Below are 15,478 nucleotides of genomic sequence, written 5' to 3' on the forward strand. Positions count from 1 at the left end.
TTCATTCTCATCCGAAAATCTCTATTATTATTAAAAATCATAGCCACATTCTTCATTTCTAGATCCCCACATCCAAACTCCCATGCTCCTTTAGTTTTTAGATTATACTGCACTTTATTGTTGACATAAATCTCTTCTCTTTATTAGGGATGGTCAAAGCGGACTGCCTACCTCGCTAAAGCCCGCCGCAAAATATGATGGGCCAGTCTACCCCACCAAAGTGAAATTGAGTTAAACTTGCTACCTCTCCTCGTCAAAGGACGGACTGGAGGGTTGGCGGGCCGACCGCCTTCTTATTTTCTAAAACTCCAATAAATATAAAATTTATAAAAAGTACTATACTAAACACCTTTTAATCACAATATTAATCATAGTAAGTCTCAAATACAACAAGTCAACAACATAAATAATATAACAATATTTTTTGTAGCTTTTCTTTTTAATGTCTTTTGTAGCTTCAAATCTCTTTTCATATTCAAAATTATGTGTTAAATTTCTACTATCAACCTCTATGGAGACAGAGTTATCCATTATAGAATCCATAACTCAAATTATAAATAACATAACAATATCTAAAAGCAGTAACTAGAACAATAATAATAACTAAATATAAGGAACATAAGAACAAAATAATAGAGATCAGAATCCATAATCAGTAAGAAAAAGGTAAGAAAATAAAATAGAAATTGAAAGGTAAAGAACAACAAATAGAAGAAAAATAAAATATAAATAGAGAACAAAGAATCCCAAGCTCCCATAAACTGAATTATTATTCATCAAATATCCCTCCCACAAAGAAAAAAGAACAGAATCACCAATTAGCCCTCCCACAAAAAGAAAAATAAAAAAATTAAGCAGAAATAGAGAATATCCCTCCCACAAACAGAATCATCAAATTATCCCACACAAATAGAAAAATAAAAGAAAAATTAAGAAAAATAAACAGATAGCTTATTAAAGGATGACCTTTCTGGAGTACTTCACCGCTGTCTGCCATATACCTAAGAGAGGGACTGACAAAGCACCTTTGAGTAGTCATCACAGACCCGAGTCATCACCGCCGATGCTTTTTGAGCTCTAGGCAGCGCTACGAGAGATCTATGAGAGACGGAGAGCCGAGTCGTTGTCATCACTGGTGATTCTAGATTTTTGGTGCTTTCTGAGTGCGAGGGAGACATAGATGCGAGGGAGAGAGAGGGAATGCGAGTTGTTGCCACCGGTGCTCAATCATTGTCGTTGCGTGTTCACTGGTGGTTACAGAGAGAGAAAGAGACGGAATGCAAGAGTGAAGAAGGAATGTGAGTCGTTGCTGCTGATGCTTAATCATTGATGATGTATGTTCACTGGTGGTTCTTGAGAGTGAGTGAGAGAGAGAGAGAGAGAGAGAGAGAAAGAGAGAGGGGGAATGTAAGAGACAAGAGTGGAGAGGGAAGATGTAATACCCTACTACACAGATTTTTATGCCTAGATCGTAAATGAAAGGTGGTGAGGTGCTACGAGCTCTAGAAACAAAATATATACATATAAATATAGTAAGGATATTATATCTAGGAGCCTTGAAGGAAAAAGCTAAACAAAGCATAATAGAAAATCGCATCATACTCGTCCAGATAAGCATAAAACGGATAAGCAAGAATGAACGAAAAGGATAAACTATATATAAAGAACAGAGTTCCAAAAGATACAGATAATCAAGCTCCAAACTTGACCTGTAAAGCAAAGGTCGGCCAGAATATACATAAGTATATATATACATATAGACAGCTTAACAAAGTATCCCAAAATACAAAATATAACACCTATTTCTCCAAGTCAACCTCTAGGAGGGACATACACAATATATACAGTGTGGAGAATACATATACACATATACAACTAGAAACAAAATACTAAGCCCCAAGAGTATAGTTCTTTGATTGCACAGAGAATCTCCAGACGCTCAACGAGGTGCCTCTCAACCTGTATCCAAAAAATAATAGAATATGTATGGAATGAAAACTGAGAGTTATCAGTATAGTAAAAGGGCCCACATAGATAAAATATAAGGTCCCAGAAAAGCTAGAGGCATTCCTAGAACTCCGACATTTAGAATCAAACTTAAAATTTATTCTAAACCAGAAATTTTGTTAATCTATCTAAGGGAATTCTAATTCTAATCTAACTCTTCCCCTCCTATCTCCTTCAAACGTATTAATCACCAGATGAAACTACCCTCACCACGCCTCTACCAAATGAGGGGTCTCTCAGAGTCAAGCACATACGAAGAATACAAGTAATACATAATTAAAAAAACAGATACAATATTTAAGTCAGGTAGCATATAGTCATATATAAACAATTAGGCAAATCAAAATATGCATACTCAAACAAGTCATACAAATGCACATGATGCATGTCTGCCCTATGGCTGATGATATCATCTGTCGGTTATCCAGTCAAACCTGACATATCCAGTAGCGAACCCTAGACAGTCCTTCCAGCGCGAAGCTCAAAAGCATATGCACATATAAATATTCAATCATCCATCGCACAGGCCGGGTCAACGGAATCTCAAATCTCAACCTGGAACCAGTGGCAGTGAGTCACTGCGTTTGCCCAAGGAAACTAAGATCAATCATGAATACTATCCTAGAGCAAGTGAGGTGATGAATCCACATTTTACGGTATTTATTTGCTCTAATTGGGTGGATTTTATCAACTTTTCCTACACTTATTCAATGAAATAGCATAGTTTCATGATTTCTTCTTAAATTGTGCTTGAAAGTAAAAACATGCTTTTTAGGCCTTTTAATTGTTAAATTTTATTTACTTTAATCCCATTTGATGTCTTGATGTGTTTGCTAAGTGATTTCAGGTTTCCAAGACAAGTATGGATTGAAGAAGTGAGAAAAAGAGCATGCAAAAGAGAAGAAACCATAAAAAAATGGAGTTTGGAAGATTTAGCGACCCGTGCGTGCGCACAGTGATGCGTGCACGCGCACAAGTGTGAGCTTGGCGACGCGTACGCGTGGTGGGAGTGGATTTCACCGTGTGACGCGTACGCGTAACACACGCGTACGCGTGACCCACGCGTACGCGTGACCCGGGTCACTTGAGCTCACTAATTGCAAATCGCTTGGGGTGAATTTTGGGCCTCCAAAATCCAATCCAACTCATTTCTGAAGCTATTTCAACCCTAATCCAAGTGGAAGCAAGGGGGCAATTAGGTTTAGATTTTCTATGTTTTTGTCTTAGTTTTCTTGAGAGAGAAGCTCTCCCTCTCTCGAGAATTAGGTTAAGTTTAGTTAATTTCTCTTTAATTTTTATCTTTAATTCTTGTTTTAATGTAGTTTCTTCTTCTTTTCCTTGTTTAACTTCCCTTATTCTCTTAGTTCTTCTTCTTAATTTCTCATTTTTGTCATTTTTAAGTTTATGGATATTCTTGTTAATTTTAATTTCAATTAATGCAATTTAATGTTTTATGTTTATTATTATTTAATTCAGTTGTTATTATTGTTTGCTTATTTTTGGTAGTTAGATTTTATTTTTAATGTAATTTAATATTATTTTATTTTCATGCGCACCAAGTGTTTAATAAAATGCTTGGCTTAGTATTTACTTAGTTTTTCTTCACTCTTGGCTTGGAATTGAGGACTTTGGTGACCCTTGAATCATTGATGTCCATTCTTGTTTGATATATTAGAGTAGTTAGTTGATTTGGTTTCAATTGAGTCAAAGTCTTCCATTAATAGAGTTGACTAGGACTTATGGATTGAAATCAATTATGTCTATTTGACTTATCCTCGATGTAGGGTTGACTAAGTAGGATTAACTCTTCATAATCATCATTTGTTTGTGGTCAATGGCTAGGATAGGTAACCTTAGCTCTCAATCCATGCCAAGAGGTTTCTTAACATTTGAATTCCCCTTTCCTTTTAATTAATTGCCTTGCATTTAATTGCTTTCATTCAATTTCTTACATGTTAAGTTACTTTCTTGCTATACACATTACTTACAATCTTGCCACCCCATTTCCCCTCATAGCCAATAATAGAATATTTCAATTGCAACTCCTAGGGAGAACGATCCGTGGTTTCATTACTCTCGGTTTATATGTTTTGTATTTGAAATTAAACTTTGAATTGAGCATTACTTGTTGGCTCGAAACTATACTTCCAACAGAACTATATTTTTGTAAAAATTCTAAGCCGACGGTTTTGCTCTTTTAAGTTTTTAGCGCCGTTGCTGGGGAGTTGCAATGTGTGCTATTTGTTGGCTATTTGTTGGCTATTGTAAATAAGTTTTTAGCGCCGTTGTCGGGGAGTTGCTCTTCTAAGTTTTTAAGCTTTGTGGACTATGCTTGCCATGTTTTTCACTTCATGTCAATTAGGTGTTGCTTCATTATCCAATTCGCAAGTGCCTAATTCTTGCTTGAATGCTTGAATGCTTCTTTATTGCTTGTTTGTTTATCTTGGCATATAAGTTTCTTTTTAAATATCTCAAGCACACTAGAATGAGTGAAGTGCATGCTTATTTTGTCTAATTGTGACATAGCTTTCTTTGCTAGTGTGTGTGTTCTAAACCGCGCAACTTAGAATTCACACACTTGTTTTCTTCGTGTCACAAACCTATTCACTCACATCATTCTAGTGAATATCACCTCATTCCAGCAATCCATACTTCCTTATTTTTGTATTTACTTGTATTGCCATCCTATTTTCCACTTTTTCAAATTATAAATGTAATTTTTTAATTTCTTTGAATCATAATTAATTTATTAATTTACCGGATTTCACAGAAGAGGGAGACTCTATGTTTTACAATTGTGTAAGTTTGAAATGAAACCCTAATTCTTCATAAAATTTTCTATTTATATAATGGTATGAAATGACGAATATATCCTAAAAAAAAAGATTGTCAGTCCGCCAGACCAGTCCGCACTGTCAAAGCCTGCGAGTTTGGCGATACGGGTTTGGTGAACTTTTAAAAACTGACAGGTCCAAAGTCTCATCTCGGCCTCTCATTTTTTTGGTGATTTTGGCGTTTTGATCCAGCAAATTTAACATGTTTTACCATCCTTATTTTTTATTGTTGGCATAGGCCTCTTCTCATTTTTTAGTACATAAAGTATTTAAATCTCATAATAAGTATAATTTTTTTTACGATTTTGACATTTTAAAGGTGAAATGATGAGTTTTAATATTTTTTTTTACATTTTATTTTTTCGAATTCATAACTAAGATATTCACATTAGAGTATGATAACTATTTTTTCGTTACCTTAAAAAGACATTCCAATAAATGAAATAGTAAGATATGAGTTTTAATGATTTTTTAACATTTTTCTCTTTTTCTTAAATATTATCACTAATAGAGACATTAATTAATTGCAATAAGTATCTAACTATAGCTTTGCTAGATATTATTTATACATTTATTGATTAATAAATAAGTTAACAAATAATGTTAGTAATGGTTTCATTTTATTAAGAGAATAAATTAAGAATAATCAATGGAAATAAATTTATTTTGATAAATTATTTATAACCATTTTACAATAAACTATTAATAGAAGATATAATGTGAATACCTATTATATTAAATTTTTATTGGTTAATTATTCAAAAAGATGAAAGAAAATCATAATCCCATTCTTAACAGAATAATTGAGGTTAAGTTTGCCTTATTTTTCCATAAGTTTAAACTCCAAACGACTTTTTAGTTAGAAAAATAAGACAAAAGTTACATAAATAAACACAAAACTTGACAATATATATGTGTTCAAAGTATAGAAACTTGGTGGATGTTACAATACTCCCTTGATGTTTGGAGTTCTAAAACTCCATATAATTTTAACAAAAAAAACATTATTAAAATTTAAAATTTAATTTACTTTGCGTTGATTTAGATTAATATTTAATGCATACCAATGAAATCAATAAACAATTAATACGTATTCGTATATTTTTATTTTTTTTATTAATCTAATTTTATTCACATATTTGAATTTTAAATTTTTAAAATTTTTTATTTAAAATTTAGATAGATATAATTTAAATTAATAATTTAATTTAATAAAAATAAACATATTCGTATTATTTCTATTATCTTAAGCAAAAAAATATCTCTAACTATATTTTTTAGGTAAGATTTATTAATCTTTTTGGATATTATGTATTTATATATACACTCTAATATTATTAATTTGAAAGATTACATATATCTATCTCTTTTGTTGAAATATTTAAAAATCATGTTTAATCGTTTTAAAAAAAATAATACGAGAACATTTATTTAAAATAAGATGAATATATTTATTTAAAATTTAAAAATTTTAAATAAATTTATTCATATTAATTTTAAAATAATATGAATATGTTTGTTTAAATAAAAAAATTTTAGAATAATAAGAGTATTATATCTTTTTAATTCTTTTAAATTTTTATTTTTATCATAATTTTATAATAATTTAATATCAATTTAAAAATAAAAAATTTAAATTAAAACGAAAAATTTAACCTAAATAAAATTTAATGTTAATTTTTTCTCTTTCCTTAATAATTAAATGATGATTCTTCTCTCTCTTCTTAATTAAGGAATACTAAAACTCCAAATACGTTAACTTTTGTTTAACTCTTTAAGAAGAGTTTTAATACTCTAAACCTTCTAGGAGTATTGGATCAGGCACCTAGAAACTTTTAATGATTTCGTACACTTGTTTAATTGCGAATAGAGGCTATAAAAAGATATAGATCTTAATTTTTTTTAGTGAGAGGATAAAATGTGATTTTACATTAATTTTATAGGTAAAATTAAAAAAAAATGAAAGTAAAATTAAAAGAAAACATAAAAAAATTAAAGAATTAAAAATGATATTTTATTCCTTTCAATTGAAAAAAAAATGAAAAAATTCATTTTGGACTGTCAAAAAATATAAAGATGATTAGAATTTATTATTTTTTATCTTCATTTAGTTATCAATTCACTTTTTTTAGTTTAATTTTTTTAGTCTAATAATTTAACAACATACTTTATCTTATATTTAGCATTATATTAAGTACTAAAAAAATATCTAAATGGTCAGTAATTTTATTAAATTCTGACCAGCATGTAATCAATAAAAAAAATAAATAATCTCACACCATTAAATAAAATCTCACACCATTAAAATCATCATTAATAACTATTTAATAGCTATAAATTACAAAAATTACTAATACCTAATACTCCTACAAAATAAATTCTAAACTCCTCAAAAATAAATTCTAATAACCATCTAAAGTTTCAACTAAACAAAACTTTAGGCGTCTTTCCCGGTTGTTGTCCCTGTACCTCAAAGTTGGCCTCACCGTACCATGATCAATGGTCTTGTATAAATCCACCATTGGTGTCACAAATACATGCAAAACAAAAGTTTTTCAATTACAAGCGGGAAGGTTGAGAGTTCACTGGAAAATACGAAACAACAATAGGAGCTGAAGATGGCTTCGGATCTTTTTCGGGTTTTCTTGATAAAGAACCAGCTTCCACAGCAACCATGGAGCCTTTATCTTCCTTGGACTTGGCCTTAAAGCAGGAGAGTAACGCTGAGAATAGACTCATCGTTTTCAAGTGAGGAACTTGTTACTGCTCTGGACTTTTGAGAAATTTCAGGAAAAGAAAGAAAGTGAACGAGTTAGGTAGTGGAATTTGGGAAAGAGATTCTTATATATAATTTATAATTGCTGTTGCCTTAGCTTGCTCAAGAAGCGTTTGAATAATTTGGCTTTCTCAGCAAGGAAATTAGACCCAAATTGCAACGTTGACTTGGCTACTCCAATTGTACCCACAGAATTACAGAAGTATTATTATTTGTGTATCATATCAAATATCCGAGACTCGGAAGTCTTTATTTATTCTTCATGTCAAATCACAGGAAATGCATTTATGTTTTTTTTTTTGTTTATTTAATACTATTTATGCATTTATGCTTTTAAGTATGTTCGTTGAAGTTGGAAGGAACATTACCTTAGTTTTCAGGTTTATTATAACAAATGATATAATACTACACATCTAAGTCTTTTTGTTAATTAAGTCTAACGAACTAAATTAATCTAACAATAAAAATCGATTACAATTAGTATTATTTTGTTCCGGCCAAGCTCAATAGAAACTAAAGACCCGGATCCGAACATCAAGCCGACCCAACGGTTTACCAAACTCGAACCGGGAGGTGACCCAAACGTCACCTCGCCTCCTACGCGGATCTGGATAGCTGGTAGAAGCTTCCAAATGTGTGGGCCTAGCCACCAGGGGTCAATGATAAACCCATATTTTATGATATATATTGTGCTTAAATTGAATGATTTATTTAACCCTTCACCTACTTATTCATATAAATTGCATGGTTTTACTTTTCCTTTTCTATTATATGATATATGTGAATTACATGTTTTCTATGCTTTAAAAATAATTATTTTAAATACCCTTTATTACCATTCGATGCCGTAATTTGTGTGTTGAGTAGTTGCAGAACTTTTAGGGCAAGAATGACTTAAAGGATGGAAGGGAAACATACAAAAATGGAAGGAAAGCACAAATTGGAGTTTTGGAGCAACTGGCAGTGACGCGTCCGCATGTACGACGCGAACGCATGGTTCGCACAAAAAGGAATTGACGCGAGTGCATGGATGAGGCGAACGCGTGACTTGCGAAATACAACTGACGCAGGCGCATGACTGATGCGACCGCGTGGAAGAGCGACACTCCAGATGACGCGACCGCGTGACCCACGCGGACGCGTGACGTGCGCGATCTGCAGAATTTGCAGAAGTCGTCCTCAGCGATTTCTGGGCCCTTTTTGGCCCAGATCCAAACCCAGAGAACACAAATTGAAGGATTATAAATGGATGAATCCACCCATTCATGAGGAGATAGAGAGAATATACGCTTTTTAGGATTTATATGTAGTTTTTAGTGAGAAAAGTTCCCTCATCTCTCTTAGGATTAGGATTAGGATTTTTAGAACTTAGGAATATTTTTATCTCACCTTTCTATCAGGTTCAATATCTTTTTATTTCGACTTCTCTTAATTGTTGATTATATATGTTGCCAATTTGGCTTAATGACATTCATGTTATGATTTTCTTAATTAATATAATCTGAGGTATTTCAGACTTATGATTGTTTTCTCTAATTTATGTTATTGATGCTTGGGATCTATCCAAATTATTTTCATTCAAGTAGATTTTATTCCATTTTGGCTTTGGTTGATTAATTGTTAACTCTTGAGTTGTCAAACTCAGCAGTGGTGAAAATTGGCAGATTCTAATTGATCTAGATCGCTCTAAATCTAGTCTTCCCACAGGGATTGACTAGGACTTAAGGATCAAACTAATTAGTCCACTTGACTTTCCTTTGCTTTAGTAAAGGTTAACTAAGTGGGATTAAAAATCCAATTCTCATCACAATTGATAAGGATAACTGGGATAGGACTTCCAGTTTTCATACATTGCCAAGAATTTTATTAGTTATTAATTTATTAGTTCTTGCAATCTATTTCTCTTGCCTAAAACTTTTTTAAAACCCAAACAATATTTTTCCATAACCAATACTAAATCATACTTCCCTGCAATTCCTTGAGAAGACGACCCGAGGTTTGAATACTTCGGTTTATAAATTTATTGGGTTTTGTTACTTGTGACAACCAAAACGTTTGTACGAAGGGATTTTCTATTGGTTTAGAATCTATACTCACAACGCGACTATATTTTTACAAAATTCTTTACTAGCAAAAATCCTAACGTCAAATGGCGCCGTTGCCGGGGAATTGCAAACGTGTGCCTTATTATTGGTTATTGTAAATATTTTTCTTTTACTTGTTTACTTGTTTCTTCTCTTCCCTCCTCATTTTTGATAACTACTATGAATTCTCACCCCTCTTGCTTTGAGTTTGGTTCTAATTTTGTTGCAAGGAATGGAAGCTATAACAGGACTATGCATCAAGATCTGAGCAATCAAAGATGGATGGAGCCAAGAGGATCTGATCACTCCTTTAGGCAACAACACCCTCCTAGATATCATGGACAGAGACCGTTCTACAATGCATACCCAACTAATAAATTTGGTGGACCGCCTTGTAGCTACCAACAAGCTCCACCCTATGCTCAGAGACCATCCTTTCAACACAACCTCAACCCACCATACTCACAAGCTTCTTTTCACCATTCGCCACCCTATGATCCTTATCCGTCCCAACGCCAATCCAATTACTCCCAAGAACCACCACTCTCCTACACACCATGTCCATATCCATCAAGCCAAGAATCACAGGTTCGCTTCGAAGAATCAGTAAACCAATTCAATGAAACCCTTCATCAACTGGAGCAAGCAATAAATCAATTATCTTCCAGATGTTCGGACACTCAACAGACTCCCATGGCTTCATGTGGAGAATCTAATAAAGAATGTATTTTGAAGAAGACACGAGAAGCTCCAGTGGATAGCATAGAGCATAACTTCATACTGGAACAAGTAGAGGACGCTGTCATTGTAGAAGAAGAAGAGTTGGTTGAAGATTTAGGAGATGCTGAACCTCCACAGGAATCCAGAGTTGTGGAGAATTCCGTCGAGGACGTTACAATTAATGCTAAGGAGGATAGTGCACAACCCTCAAGGCAGGTATCTTATGAGGAACTGGATGGAATGACCCAAGACTCAAGTTTTCTTGATGATGATAGTCACCACTCAAGTTCTCTTAGTAATGCTCTTGCATCCGCAAGTAAATTCTTTGAGACAGAAGAATCTTCCCCAAGTGAATACGAAGATGATGCAGAGGTCGACTTTTCTCAACCTCCCAATTATGACTCGAGTGATGAAGAAGATATCGGTGACCTTGATCAGGACATGGTTGAAGTGGAAGAAATTTGCCAAGAAGTGGAGGAATTCACAGAAGACCACAAGGGAGTAGAGCTTGCAGAACCACTGAAAACACTGATCCCAAGGCCACTACCACCCAACACAAACTTCAAGTGGGTAAAATCCTTGACCTTTATCTTCAATTTTCCACTTGAATATGGTTTGCTTGAGACAGATGGCCAGCTTAGAGCTCTTTGCAGCTTTAAGAGAAAAAGGGAAAGGACTCGCACTCAGCGTTGGTATGCAAGATTCAATGAGGTTTCACACTTCAATTTGAGGTGCAGGAATTGGTGTCAAGCTCAATTGGAAGGATCTCGGAAGCTGTTTGGTCATTGCAGTGAGAATTCAGACTACTCACCACCCGACTAGAAAAATGCAGATCAAGATAAAGATGGGTGTAAAAGTAGAATTTGGGATCCTGGAATCTATTCCGACATTCAACACTCCGGGAGCCTTGAAGCCTTCTTGAACTCACCTAAGGGCTTTACGTACCTTGTTTGGAACCCCGGAGGATGTTGGCATTCCAAACACTGGTGGAGATTTCTGGACGAATTCAAGCACAAGCCACCGTAGCAGGAAGCTCATCAAATGTCCAACTTAAGGACTTTAACTAAACGTGCTAGGTGGGAGACAACCCACCATGGTATGATTGTCCCTCTTTAGTTTTAATTCTAGTCTATTTTGTTTGTTTTTGAGTTTTGATTGAACCTGGAATCATGTATGACATTCATATTAGCATTGCATTCTGCATACTGCAAAAAAAAAAAGAGAGAGAGAGCACGCGACGCAGCAGCGTCGCTGACGCGTCCGCGTCACAAGTGCAGTAAAAGAAAAGGAAAGTGAACAGAGAGTTATGTTGAAGCAAGGCTGGAGGTATGCCTTTGGCTCAAATTGTTCCACGCGATCGCATCATTTGCGGAAAATACCTCCCACGCGTGAGTAAAAACGCATGATCTGGATATCGGCGTAAAGATCCAACGCCCAGAAAGTTGGGCTGGAATCATACGGCTAGTGTGCGTTTCGCACAACACAACCCATGCGGTCGCGTCCTTGACGTGATCGCGTCACTTGCACAACACCAATCCCACGCGATAGCGTGAGCGATGCGATCGTGTCGCGTGGATCGCACACAACCCCAAAGGAGACAGAGAGTTGCACGGAACCGACGCTAGAATTGTGCGTTTCGCTCAATTTCCAGCGATGCGATCGCATGCCTCACGCGATTGCGTCTTTCATTATCTAATCATTCCATGCGATCGCGTCACCCACGCGATCGCACCAACCCCATTCCACACCAGCCACGCGACCGCGTACCCCACGCGATCGCGTGGATTGCAAATTATCAACCCCCTGTGACGCGTACCCTACCCATCGCGCCCCCAACCCCTTTCTTCTTCCTCTTCCCTGCAACCACCCCCTCTATCTCTGCCCTTCGTCGTCGCACCACCGACGACCACCCAGACCCCACCGCAACGCCTCCTTCTCTCTTTTCCCTCTCTTTCTTCTTCTCCCCTCCACCACTCCTGTTCTGCCCCCCTCCGCGACCACCACACCCACCGCGCCGCCCTCAACCGCCGCGTCAGCCACCACCACCACCCCCCAGCCATCTCTCTACCCCACTTTCTTTCCTACGCCTACCAGGTTTTGCCGAAGGCCACCCTTCTTTCAATTCCTAGTTAATTACATATTTTTCTGTTTATGTTCATCATTAGGTTAGATAGAGATGCATGTTTGTAGTGGATTCTAGGTGGTTAGGTAGCTAGGATCTGGATAGTGGATTTAGGCCTGATAATTGCACTGTTCCTGTTATCTGTTTATCTATTCTGCAATTTATTCTGGTTATGATGTTGATCCTGTTCATATGTTGCTCTTAACTGTTACATGCTGCTGTTACACTGCTCTTTCTTATTCTTGCTATTTGTGCAGCCTTATTTCAATACATATGAACTATTCTTGTTATTTGTTTTCCGGGAACATCCAATTTTAGCCGGAATGCTGCCCAATTTTTTGCAAATTACTTTTCCTTCTACATTCAAGTATTGGTTTTGGCAATTCTCATTTTTGAACTGCTCCACGCATACCAAACCTATTCTTGAATGCACGGGTCGGCATTCTTATTACTTTTGATCTCTTGGTTAATAAATTGATGTATTGATGGTTTGATTTTACTTTTTACTACTTCTATATCTATCTGAATCATCATCAATACCCTGTTTTTTTCCTGCTTGAATATGAGTTGACTGTTGCTTCAAATTGTGAAATTCTTATTACTTAGGAACCAATCATCATGCCACTTACTCTGACTTCCTTTTTACTAACTCACTGATTTTCGCTTTCTAACCACTTTTTCAATTTTAACCACTTTTAACTTTCTAACTTCCCACTTCCCCTTTTCACTACTTCTTTAAATTAATTTCACTCATGGCATGATAATTGTTTTTCCTAATTAACAGACTTTCCATTTCTAACACATTTTGGAATGTGATTTCTCATCTCCGCTTTTCAACTCCAACACAATCCGAAATATACATTTACTTAACTCATTTCATTTTTCTACTGCTCCTTTGCCACTTCATGCTTACCTTGTTATATGTCTACTTGTTTTCCTGCTTTTATTCCTCAATTATATCTTGAAAATTCTGTTTTTTTCAGGATGTCTGACTCTCAAGGCAGGGGTAAGGGCAAAGCAACAACTGGCAAACGGAAAAGAGGTGAATCCTCTGGTTCCATCCTTCGCATCTTACATGATGATTCCTGGCGGGAGAAGAACTTTACCCAGCAGGAAAAGGCTGATCAGTTGGTACCTTCAGTTGACCCGGTAAAATTTGCAAACAAATACTGTGAGCTGAAATACCCAACCTTTGCCACCGCCAGGAACCTACACATGGAAAGGACCCTTAAAATTCTAGAAGAACTCCAGCAGCACACCTCAGATAAGATCAAACAGAGAGGCTGGTTCTTCCTGGAGAGGAACCTAAGTGAGGTCAACTCATCCTGGGTTAGAAAATTCTACTGTAACTACTTTCTCTCTTCCCTAGATGCAGTACAGCTCAGAGGCAAGCAGATTCTGGTTACTGTTGAAGAAATTCTCCATCTTCCACCTAAATCAGATTAGCCGGATGGTTACCAGAAAGCTGAGGAAGATATGAGATTTATGAGGTTTGATTGGGATGCAGTAAAGAAGGACATCACTCTTGATCCTACTGTTCCTTGGGTCATGGGAACTAGCACATTGGTACCCAATGGAATCAGGCTTATATATCTGAATGACGAGGCTCGGCTATGGCAACAGATTCTAAGCAACTATGTGATGCCGAGCACTCATGAGACGGAGGTGCCAGCTGCTATGATTACCCTCATCTGGTGTGTGATGATGGGTAAGGACCTTTATCTACCTCGCTTCATCCGGCATTACATTGCCAGGGTCCATGTTAGAGGCACCCTCTCTTTTCCTTACCTGATTACTCAGTTGGGTCGCCGAGCTGAGGTCCATTGGGAGGCTGTTGATGAAAAGCCCCCGCAGCAGAGTGCCGAAAGATCATCCCTCACAGTTGAAAGTTCTTGGCTTTCGGCTACCGCCCTCCATTTCTCACTGACACTACTGAGGCATCCACCTCTTCAGCTACCCCTTCTGCTTCCACTGGCCCAGCACCACCCACTGCACCCCCACCTGCTCTTGATCCCGTCTACCGTCTGGTGCACCGACTCTTTGATCGCCTAGATCAGATGGAGCGCCATCACGAGCAGCAGTTTGAGAGAGTTGACCGTCGCACCAGGCGACTTTTTGATAGGTCTGAGCGTCGCCACAAGCGACGCTATGAGCACCTCAAGCTGATGATCCACTCTGGTGGTGACATTTCCTCCGATTCCGACACGCCCTCCGACACATCTGAGGAGGAGGTGAGCGTTCACGAGGAGGAGGCACCTACCCAGGCTGAGCAGAGAGGTCCCGGCCACACTGCACCACATCATGAGGAGCACCACTAGCTACAGACCGTAGATCCGGAGGTTCCTCTACGGACAGAGCCTCGCTGCATCAGACCACTTCTCCGATCCTCACATCGACTGCAAATCCTCAGCCTACCATCGAGACACCAGCAGCCCATCCTTCCGGAGATGACACTTCGTCACACCCTGCTTGAGTGAGCATCAAGGACGATGCTATTATTTAAGTGTGGGGAGGTCTCCATCTCTGGCATCTATTCATTTTGGTGAACTACTACAGACTCTCTTCTTATTTTGTCTATTTTCTGTATTTTTGCACATTTCTCTCTTTTGCTTTTATTGTATTTTTTTTGCATTATGCACTTTGGGCTGTATATACATCTTGGATATTTTAGCTTGATTTGCACCTTAGTTTACTAGTTATATATTAAGTGGATTAATTAGTATAGTTTACCCTTTTTAGCATATGATAGTTGATTTGATTGAAAATAAAAAGGAAGTAAGCTAGAGACTTTAAACAGAATCAATCCACACCCCTTGTATATATAGCATTACATGTTAGTTAGTTAACAACATTTTATCAAGGAGGAACACTAAAACTTTAAAGCCATCCAATATATTTTACATTGAGAATAATGGAAACTCTTAATTTCTACTTG

This window comes from Arachis duranensis, chromosome 7 (genome assembly GCF_000817695.3).
Source record: "Arachis duranensis cultivar V14167 chromosome 7, aradu.V14167.gnm2.J7QH, whole genome shotgun sequence".
Classification (NCBI taxonomy): Eukaryota; Viridiplantae; Streptophyta; class Magnoliopsida; order Fabales; family Fabaceae; genus Arachis; species Arachis duranensis.